This window comes from Salmo salar, chromosome 22 (assembly GCF_965601325.2).
Source record: "Salmo salar chromosome 22, fSalSal1, whole genome shotgun sequence".
In the NCBI taxonomy this organism is placed as follows: Eukaryota; Metazoa; Chordata; class Actinopteri; order Salmoniformes; family Salmonidae; genus Salmo; species Salmo salar.
Window position 1 is genome coordinate 24,756,985 of NC_138312.1, and position 11,239 is coordinate 24,768,223.

Consider the following 11,239-nt stretch of genomic DNA (forward strand, 5'->3'; position numbering starts at 1 on the left):
CTGTGCTAACATAATTGCAATTAACCTTTTAAAATTATAAACTGGGATTAGCTAACACAACGTGCCATTGGAACACAGGAGTGATGGTTGCTGATAATGGGCCTCTGTACACCTATGTAGATATTCTATAACAAATCAGCTGTTTCCAGCAACAATAGTCATTTACAACATACATTTTAAATGGTAAAAAAATAGCTTTTCTTTCAAAAACAAGGACATTTCTAAGTGACCCCAAACTTTTGAACGGTAGTGTATATATATATATATATATATATTTGTATTTATTTACTTAGCATGTTTTGCATGTTATTTTGGCATTAATACGTGGCACATATCCATTTGCAAACAATGTAATTATTGAGTTAATGTAGCCACATAGAAACAAACCATTTTTTTGCTTCTTGAGTAAGGCAGCTCCAAAATGCAGGTGTTTCAGCCTAGCTCAGTGCTTTCTGTGGTGGTGGGGCAGCCAGTGGAAAATACAGAGCTTAGGGGTTGGTAATGTTCTCTAGTTGCGCCGTGATTGGCTCAGTGTTCTGTCACTCATGGGGACACTACATCACTGCAAAATCTACAGGGTGAACTCGAAAATTCAAGCCCCTTGTGTGCTGCCATTGATTTACATTAGAAGTGTCCATCCATGAAGGCTCCAGGTCATTGGCCACACATAAAATTACGTAAAATCACGTTATATCTTTTGTAGCTTTGATTGGACTGAACATTTAAACATCATCCTTTCAAAATGTTAGCTAGCATGCTAGACAAGCAGTCCTCATTATTAATCAAGTCGACAATCTACTGGCAATTAAATTATTTTCCATCCTTGTCATATAAAGAGAAATTATAGATTTATACGTACCGGTGCTCATTGGCCATTGGACATAAACATTACATAACAAGTTGGAAATCTCAAATTCAACAATGAGTGGTTTGGAAGGAATCAGTGTCTAACTGCAAGAGCTGCAAAGCAATCACAAGCCTGCTATTCAGTAGAGATGGTGTGTGGTCCAAGTCTGGTTTTAAGGGTTTCTTTCCAAGCTTTAAAGGATAAACATTCAACACCATGGGTCAGAAAAGGTTGAATACATTGGCCATGGTGTCAATCCAGCATGACTTCTGCTGTGGAACTGGGAAATCTCAGACTTTAGTGAGTTTAAGACAAGTGGGAACTCTGAAAAAACAAGTTCCGACTGGGAAAATAAGTTTTCAACAGTCATTCAACTCGGAATTCCAAATTGGGAACTCAGGCCTTTTTCTAGAGCTCTGACCTGAAGATCACTGACATCATGATTCAACCTTATTTTTTTCTCGAGTTCCCAGTTGTCTTGAAAGCACCATAAATCCAGAGAATGCCAGACTTTGATGACAAAGTTTGAAGACTGTCATGGGCGTCGTAAGGATTGGACCAAGGCGCAGTGGGTAAAGTGCTCTTCTTCTTAATTTATTTGAAGAAACCACTTAAACAAAATAAACAAACGATGAAAAACAGTTCCTCAAGGCTCCCAGGCTATACAGAAAATAACCACCCACAAAACACAAGTGAAACAAACCTCAACTAAATATGGCCTCCAATTAGAGGCAACGACAACCAGCTGCCTACCAAAAACCCAACACAGAAATAGAAAACTAGATTTAAACATAGAACCTAAACCAAAAACACCGAAACACACAAAACAAACACCCCCTGCCACGCCCTGACCAAACTACAATGACAAATAACCCCTTTTACTGGTCAGGACGTGACAATGACAAAATTTGCCCACAAGAAGGACCGCCGCGCCACCTTCCTGTTCAAGTGAGCACAGCACAGCAAGGTGAGACCAAAAAAGTGTATTGTATGCTGCTGCATTAATAATACGCCAGGGAGATATGTAAACTGTAGCTAAGAAAGTAATACTAAGTGTATGTTTTGTAGTAAGCTGTTAGTAGCTCATGTGCCTCACCCTAATAACTTGGTCCCTTTCCCCCTACTTAGCCTACTGTTCTGACTTGGTGGTGCACATGTAGCCTTTAGCCTGTTTTAGAGAAATGTAATCACTGAATATTGTAAGAGCTTTCATTGTCTGCTTATATGCCCCCTTTATTTATCCTACGGTTCTGACTTGGTGTACAAGGAGAATACTGTAAGAATAGTCCATGCTCTGAATTCTGTCGCTGTACATTTCAAAAGTGCTGAACATTTATATTGACTACGTTCGTCCTAGCTTGCTGATTAATGTCTTAATCGAAATGACGGATTGCCTCTTATCCGCTCGTTGTCCCCTTATGCCATAGTTTGTACATCTCAATTGTCAGCAGAAACCACATTTGTTAAAGCAAGTCAGCCATATCAGTTATGTTTTTTTTAAGTCAGTAAATGAGGCTGAATGAACTGTTCCACTGCCAGACAAGGCTTTGCTGATAGCCAGGTGTAGTAGTGGTAAAGATTCACTCCATGGTGCTGAAAAGAAAGCTCTGCTGTTGGGACAGCTTTATGTTAGCCCTAACAATTTGTGGGCACTGTTTGTCACCGTTATAGTGTAATTAATGCATTGTTTAGTGTTGTGTTGTGTAGGGTTTTGCTGGCATGCATCAAACCACTTTTTTTGTTGAGTTTGCCCCACCAAGATTTACATACTAAAATTGTTACTGCTCCTACCATCTCTAAGTCACAGCACAACCGTGCTGAACCACCGCCACTGTCACACTTTTATTCAGCTGACATCACCTACTAACGCATCCATCACACCAACAGTGTTATTGGGCAAAATGGTACACAGCATCATCTGGATATGTGTGCAATAAAAGTTCAACATTCACCTTCTGCTGCCATTTCTGTCAAGCCATCTACGCATACAGTTTGATGCATACTTTCGATAAATGCAATTTATGCACCACACAGAACGCACTGCAAATGCCTCTGCAACGCAATGCTGCAAGGCAAACGTAGTGTTCCATCGGAAATTAATATAAACTCAGCAAAAAAAGAACATAACAAGATTCAACAACTGAGACATAAACTGAACAAGTTCCACAGACATGTGACTAACAGAAATTGAATAATGTGTCCCTGAACAAAGGGGCAGGTCAAAATCAAAAGTAACAGTCAGTATCTGGTGTGGCCACCAGCTGCATTAAGTACTGCAGTGCATCTCCTCCTCATGGACTGCACCAGATTTGCCAGTTCTTGCTGTGAGATGTTACCCCACTTTTCCACCAAGGCACCTGCAAGTTCCCAGACATTTCTGGGGGGGATGGCCCTAGCCCTCACCTTCCGATTCAACAGGTCCCAGACGTGCTCAATGGGATTGAGATCCGGGCTCTTCGCTGGCCATGGCAGAACACTGACATTCCTGTCTTGCAGGAAATCACGCACAGAACGAGCAGTATGGCTGGTGACATTGTCATGCTGGAGGGTCATGTCAGGATGAGCCTGCAGGAAGGGTACCACATGAGGGAGGAGGATGTCTTCCCTGTAATGCACAGCGTTGAGATTGCCTGCAATGACAACAAGCTCAGTCCGATGATGCTGTGACACACCGCCCCAGACCATGACGGACCCTCCACCTCCAAATCGATCCCGCTCCAGAGTACAGGCCTCGGTGTAATGCTCGTTCCTTCGATGATAAACGCGAATCCGACCATCACCCCTGGTGAGACGAAACCGCAACTCGTCAGTGAAGAGCACTTTTTGCCAGTCCTGTCTGGTCCAGCGACGGTGGGTTTGTGCCCATATGCGACGTTGTTGCAGATGATGTCTGGTGAGGACCTGCCTTACAACAGGCCTACAAGCCCTCAGTCCAGCCTCTCTCAGCCTATTGCGGACAGCCTGAGCACTGATGGAGGGATTGTGCGTTCCTGGTGTAACTCGGGCAGTTGTTGTTGCCATCCTGTACCTGTCCCGCAGGTGTGATGTTCAGATCTACCGATCCTGTGCAGGTGTTGTTACACGTGGTCTGCCACTGCGAGGATGTTCAGCTGTCCATCCTGTCTCCCTGTAGCGATGTCTTAGGCGTCTCACAGTACGGACATTGCAATTTATTGCCTCGGCCACATCTGCAGTCCTCATGCTTCCTTGCAGCATGCCTAAGGTACGTTCACGCAGATGAGCAGGGACCCTGAGCATCTTTCTTTTGGTGTTTTTCAGAGTCAGTAGAAAGGCCTCTTTAGTGTCCTAAGTTTTCATAACTGTGACCTTAATTGCCTACCGTCTGTAAGCTGTTAGTGTCTTAACAACCGTTCCACAGGTGCATGTTCATTAATTGTTTATGGTTCATTGAACAAGCATGCGAAACAGTGTTTAAACCCTTTACAATGAAGATCTGTGAAGTTATTTGGATTTTTACGAATTCTCTTTGAAAGACTGGGTCCTGAAAAAGGTACGTTTCTTTTTTTGCTGAGTTTACTTCTGGTGTTCCAAAATACAAAGACGCTGTCGGTGTGATCGAGGTGTAAGGAAATGAGACCTTGATAACAGCATTTTCGGCAGTTTAATGTAACAACGAAACATGAATTATAAAAAATAAATATATTAATATAGTAACACAATAATTGGATTACAAGCATTATAGATGTACTTTTATTTTATCCAGCTTGTTGGCCATTAGCCAAGCATTTTTCAAGAGTTCAAAAACGTGTATGCATCCAACTGGGAGTAAAGTTTGGTGGAGGATTAATAATGGTCTGGGGCTGTTTTTCATGGTTCGGGCTAGGCCCCTGAGTTCCAGTGAACAGAAATCTTAACGCTACAGCATACAATGACATTCTAGATGATTCTGTGCTTCCACCTTTGTGGCAACAATTTGGGGAAGGCCCTTTCCTGTTTCAGCATGACAATGCCCCATGTGTACAAAGCGAGGTCCATACAGAAATGGTTTATCCAGATCAGTGTGAAAGAACATGAAAGGCCTCCACAGAGCCTTGACCTCAACCCCATCGAACACCTTTGGAATGAATTGGAGCGCTGACTGGTAGCCAGGCTTAATCGCCCAACATTAGTGGCCAACCTCACTAATGCTCCTGTGGTTGAATGGAAGCAAGTCCCCGCAGCAATGTTCCAACATCTAGTGGAAAGCCTTCCCAAAACAGTGGAGGCTGTTATAGCAGCAAAGGGGGGACCAACTCCATATTAATGCCCATGATTTTGAAATGAGACGTTCGATGAGCAGGTGTCCACATACTTTTGATCACGTACTTGGTGCTCCGGTAGTGTATGTTCTCCTTGTTTTTCTATGCTTCAGGTGGCAACCCAACTTGTGATATTGCACCCTCAATCTTTGTACAGTATGTTACTGTCGAGTAGTTTGCAGAATAAGGTTTTGAATGCACATCTTCCTTGATATGGCTATAGTGTAACGGATAAAGGGCTCTGGATAAACGGTCACATCTGCACTCACTTGTTGATAGCATGCATTTCGTCAGCTGTTTCAATGGAGCAAAGTTGGAAAGGAGTCTTTCAAACGGCCACTAGATGGCCTCCATGATCCTCTCAAACAAGCGTATGCTATATGTTTTCTGGTCTCTATGTTACAGTAAGCATCTCAATAAATATGGTTGCATTCCAATAATCTATCCTTCCTCCTGGAGAGAGCACTCGTTCGCTACTCCCCACAAATTTGTATTGGTGTAAGCATGGGTTAGAGGGAGTTTCCATACACTAGTTATTTTCTTTCAAATCCATGAAGGAAGGCGAACAAGTGCACACTTGGGGAGAAAAGAGAGATTATATGGTTCACCATCTGACACTCAAGCAGTGGGTGGAGTCAGAAATACATAGATCATTCTCTTCATCCTTGTGTCCAACCAATTGGGAAGTTAAGACCTAAATCCAATATTATGAACTGATGGGCACAATAAAGCCTGAGCAACACATCAATATTTGAACATCGGAAAAGAATGTGGGCAAGCTCAACCCTCACAAAATTATCCCAGTGTAGAACCCTGTGTAGTCACTGTGCCTGGTCAAGAAAGATGCATCTATGACATGGCCTGCCCCTGTGCCCCCTTGTTGAAAGGAGGACCGAAGTTGAGCAAAAACAGAGCTGGTACTTTGTGTTTGCCCCTCAGCCATCTTCCAACTGTTTTATTTTGCATTTACATTCCAAGTCTTAGCAGTCTTGCCAACCGTTGCCACCCACATAAACCCCACAGGATTTCCCATTCCAGATAGAAAATTAGCAATCAAGATAGAACCTCCGGGGAAAGTCAGGATGCAGTGTCTCATTTTGTGATGATCCACAAAGGGCAACATACCCTTGTGTTGCATGCCCAGATCATAAAGGTCCAATACAGCCGTTTTTATTTCAATATCAAATCATTTCTGGGTAACAATTAAGTACCTTACTGTGATTGTTTTCAATTAAAATGGTCAAAAAGAAAACAAAATAGCTTCTAGGCAAAATGCTATTTCTCAAGCAATAATTTTCCTAGGACTGTCTGGGAGTGGTCTGATTGAGGGGCCTAATTGGTGGAGCCTTATTAGTAGAGAGAAGTGTAAACTTTCTTTGTTATTGGTCTATTAACTTATACCGCCTGATGATGTCGCCAGGTGGTCCAAATCCCCACCAATGCAAAACAAGCAGAAATTTCAGGCGGTCTTTTCGAACAGTTCTTACATTAAAAGGGCAGTATCATAATTTTCTAATTTCACAGTATTATTCCAACTGTAGAGTATTTACTATATAAAACACAGAAAAATCACGTTTTTAACTTCACTGCCCCTTTAAAAAGTCAGTTGTATTAGAGAGGGGAGCAGGAAAAGAACTGGTGCCAGAACCCTCACATCATTGTATACACAGTAGTACCGTGATAATTTAAAGGATATGCATGTTGATCCAGGAAATGTTTATAGAGATGTAGACATGAATTACATAGTTAGAATTCTGACATGAGGAAGGTTCCTTTTAATGAATATGGCATGTGGGGCCTCACAATTCATGCAGGACACATTTTATAAGCAGCATGTAATTACCCTGAAGTACTATGGTTTTCAGTTTGAATGTCCTACAATATATGATGATACAATTTTCCTATGAACATCTCACACAAATAATGTAGTACAGTACATCGATCTAAACTCTTTTGAAATCAGTTGCTGCTAAGCTTATAGAAATTATTCTCTCATAAGTATTTTTTATGCTTGGTCGAGCGAAGATCTACTGTACTAAATGAGGAGCACTAATCCAGAATTCTCACACATGTAAGCCAGCACCCCCCCTTCCCTCCAACCCTCTCTCCCTACCCCCTCCATGCCCCTAACATGTTGTTTTGCATGCCGGGTTGTCGCCTGCAGTGTTTAATGTGAACCAGCACAAAAAGGCTCAGCCTATCCCAATGCATGGTGGTGTAAACAGACTGGGGATCTTTTTGTTCTCCTTTTAGGCCCGTTGTTGATTTCCTATGCCTCCTTTTCATTTGTTTCGACTGACCTCTGACCTATTTTCAGGGACTGGCATCTGGACACAGCGTACCCTTTAGGGGCTGATACTACATTGTGGTCTATGTAGGTCAGCTAAGGCCTGTCAACTTCTAGCACAAAGCACAATATGTTGCGTATGGGTGTGCCCCAGTCCACAGTCATTATTCAAATCAAATGTTATTTGTGACATGCACCGAATACAACATGTGTAGACCTTACCGTGAAATGCTTACTTACAAGCCCTTAACCAACAATGCAGTTCAAGAAATAAAGCTGATAAAATATTTACTAAATAAACTAAAGTTAAAAAATGTAATCAATCAAAAAGTAACACAATTCATTTACATAACAATAACGAGGCTATATACATGGGGTACCGGTACCGAGTCAATGTACAGGATAGTCAAGTTAATTTGTAAAGTGACAATGCAAAGATAATTAACCGTGAGTAGCAGCAGTGTAAAAACAAAGGGGGTCAATGTAGATAGTCCGGGTTTACCGGTACCAAGTCAATGTCCAGGTGTCCATTTGATTAGTTGTTCAGCAGTCTTATGGCTTGGGGGTAGAAGTTGTTAAGGAGCCTTTTGGTCCTGGACTTGGTGCTCTGGTACCGCTTGCCGTGCGGTAGCAGAGAGAACAGTCTATGACTTGGGTGTCTGACAATTTTTTTGGCTTTCCTCTGACACCGCCTAGTATATAGGTCCTGGATGTCAGGAAGCTTGGCCCCAGTGATGTATTGGGCCGTACGCGCTACCCTCTGTAGCACCTTACGGTCAGATGCCGAGCAGTTGCCATACCAGGCGGTGATGCAGACGGTCAGGATGTTCTTGATGGTGCTAAAATGGGATGCAATTCATAGGATATGCAAATAGGAGGAAGTTACATCTGTTGCCAGTGCTCCTTCATGCTTCACGCTTGTTCACCCATTTGTCAGTTTCATCCTTAAGGTTTCCAAATCAAATTCTGTTTTTGACATTCATGCAATTCATGGTTCTTTGCCATGGCACCATTGCTTGCAGATTATGCCCATAACACAAAAGAAGAATGTGATCACGTTTTGAAAATATACATTTTAGTAATTTAGCAGATTCTTATCAAGTGCAACTTACTGTCGTGAGTGGATACATTTTTATATTTTTTCCCCATACAAGTCCCTGTGGGAATCAAACCCACAACCCTGGCATTGCAAGCAACAAGCTCTATCAACTGAGCCACACGTTGAACATACAATATATTTTGTTATTACCATATTACTTTGTTTGAGGATTAATATATGAATATAGTCATATTGCACTGAGGGTTTTTAATAAACAATATCAGTAGCAACAGTGAAAACTTATTCTGCTGTATAATTAAGGAAAGCAACAGAGGCCAAAACGTTTACATGCTAGAAAGAGTGGATACGTAGTTTGATGGAACAGTTCCATTAAAACCATCAATAGTTATATAAACATTTTGCCTGATAAGTGGCTATATTTTTATTAAAAGCAGATTGTTGTAAAAAAAATATTTTGTTGATAAAAACAGCAATTTAGCTAGTGTGATTGGAAACACCCATAGGGGATAATATAAAAATGTTTTTTCAATACCATGAAGACCATGAAGACCACAATCACAATAAATAAAAAAAGATCCAATATGAAACTGTAGTCAACACATATAGTATAATTTCCCTCCTACCTACAGTACCTAATTGTTTCTCATATTAGTTTAGTAGATTGTTAATTACACTCCTTATTAACTATTTTTGGCCCATTGATTGTGCCTGCAGATCAGGCCAGTGGTCTGAGGAGAGGGCCTGGTGTGTTGCGACTGCCTCTCTAACACAACTTTAACAGGCAGCAGTGGGATGCCCTCGGGGTATAGGAGGATTGATGCTCTCTGCTCTGCCCTGATCAGCCAGTTCAGAGGGCCAACTCTCCCTGACCTCTGTCTCACACTCCTGATCCAGTCTGGCTGATGGCCAGGGTCAGTGCCAGGGAGGCACAAACGCCCCATCAACCTAAACAGATAGCTACACCCCACAGCAGCATACCAGCCCTCACACCAGGACTGCTCATTATCACTCTAGTTAGAGCAGAATGATAGAAGATTAGGAGTGCCAATGTTTAAAAGCTATTTTCAAGGCTCAGTGTTTAAATTAAGTAAAATGGCTTGGGTATTACCCTTCAAATTTTTTGTCATTTAAATGTAGCCAAGCATTTAAACTGATAGATTATTTTTGGGTTCTTGCGGGCAGGGTAATGAAAAGTAATTTATTAGAGAAATGTAAATGGATAATTGAAAGCTGGCTTTTCACAAATATGGTGATTTGCTATTATGGTGTATCTCAAGCTTCTCTCCAGAGGCCTAACTAGTGACGAAAAAACAATTAACCAAAGCGAATCTGTTATTCAATATGAGCTTGTGTTTTAACAGAAGCTTAATATGGACAATAGATCATTCCAATTATGTGCACAAGAGGACAATTTACATGCACTTGTCTTTTTTGCCTCTGTATAACTTCCACCAACGGTATTACATAATGTTAAATGTATGTGTTTCTGAAAATAATTCTGTCATTTAATCTACGTTTTGCCTTGCTTTTAGCATCATGTTCAACTGACTCATTATGTTCACGTCACCAAACAACTAACTTCTGTCATTTACGTAAAACATTGGATCATTATTTCATCCGGAGAGCCATCAAGATGGGATCCAGCTAATAAATAATAATATTTTCATTCATGTATCTCAATTCTTAGGAGGTGCCCAATATAGTGAAATTAATGTGATCAGAAAATATCCATACAAGTGGGCCAGGACCTGTGAATGTTCTCACTCTCTCTCTTTCTCTCTCTCTCTCTCGCTCTTCACCTCCAACATAGGTCACATCATCTGGGGATCGTCCCACAATATTCAGTCATCAAGGCCCCTGGTGGCAGTGGAGATGACAGCGCGTTGACAGCCATCGATGTTACTGTCAACAGCTTCACTGGATCATCCTGTTGAGGGAGAGAAAGATGTCGTTCCCAGAGAGTCACTGGGGGAAAAGGAAATCCAGGGCTTATTCCATTAAAGTGATCCACATAATATAACTTCACGTTCATATCACAACTTATCAACAAACATGTGTGACAACTTTTGGGTCATGGCAACCCAGCCTCCTGCCCATCCGTGTGCCCTTTGTCACATTTGTTGGGATAACTGGAAACCTTCAAAGGACAAATTAATATGCTTGACATACATTTAGTGTAGTAGTTATAAGCCCACTGAAATTCTCTCATTTGTACATTTGGTCTAATATGCGTGTACGTGTAACCGGTGTGAAATGGCTAGCTAGTTAGCGGGGTGCACGCTAATAGCATTTCAATTGGTGACGTCACTCGCTCTGAGACCTTGAAGTAGTTGTTTCCCTTGCTCTGCAAGGGCCGTGGCTTTTGTGGAGCGATGGGTAACGATGTTTCGTGGGAGGCAGTTGTTGATGTGTGCAGAGGGTCCCTGGTTCGAGCCCAGACAGGGGCGAGGAGAGGGACGGAAGTAAAACTGTTACATTGGTGCCGTGAACCGGATCATTGGTTGCTGTGGAAAAGGAGGAGGTCAAAAGGAGGGTGAGTGTAACCGGTGTGAAATGGCTAGCTAGTTAGCGGGGTGGGCGCTAATAGCGTTTCAATCGGTGACATCACTCAGTCTCAGACCTTGAAGTAGTTGTTTCCCTTGCTCTGCAAGGGCTGTGGCTTTTGTGGAGCGATGGGTAACGATGCTTCGTGGGAGGCAGTTGTTGATGTGTGCAGTGGGTCCATGGTTCGGGGCAAGGAGAGGGACAGAAGCAAAACTGTTACATACGTAAATACAGTAAAAGTA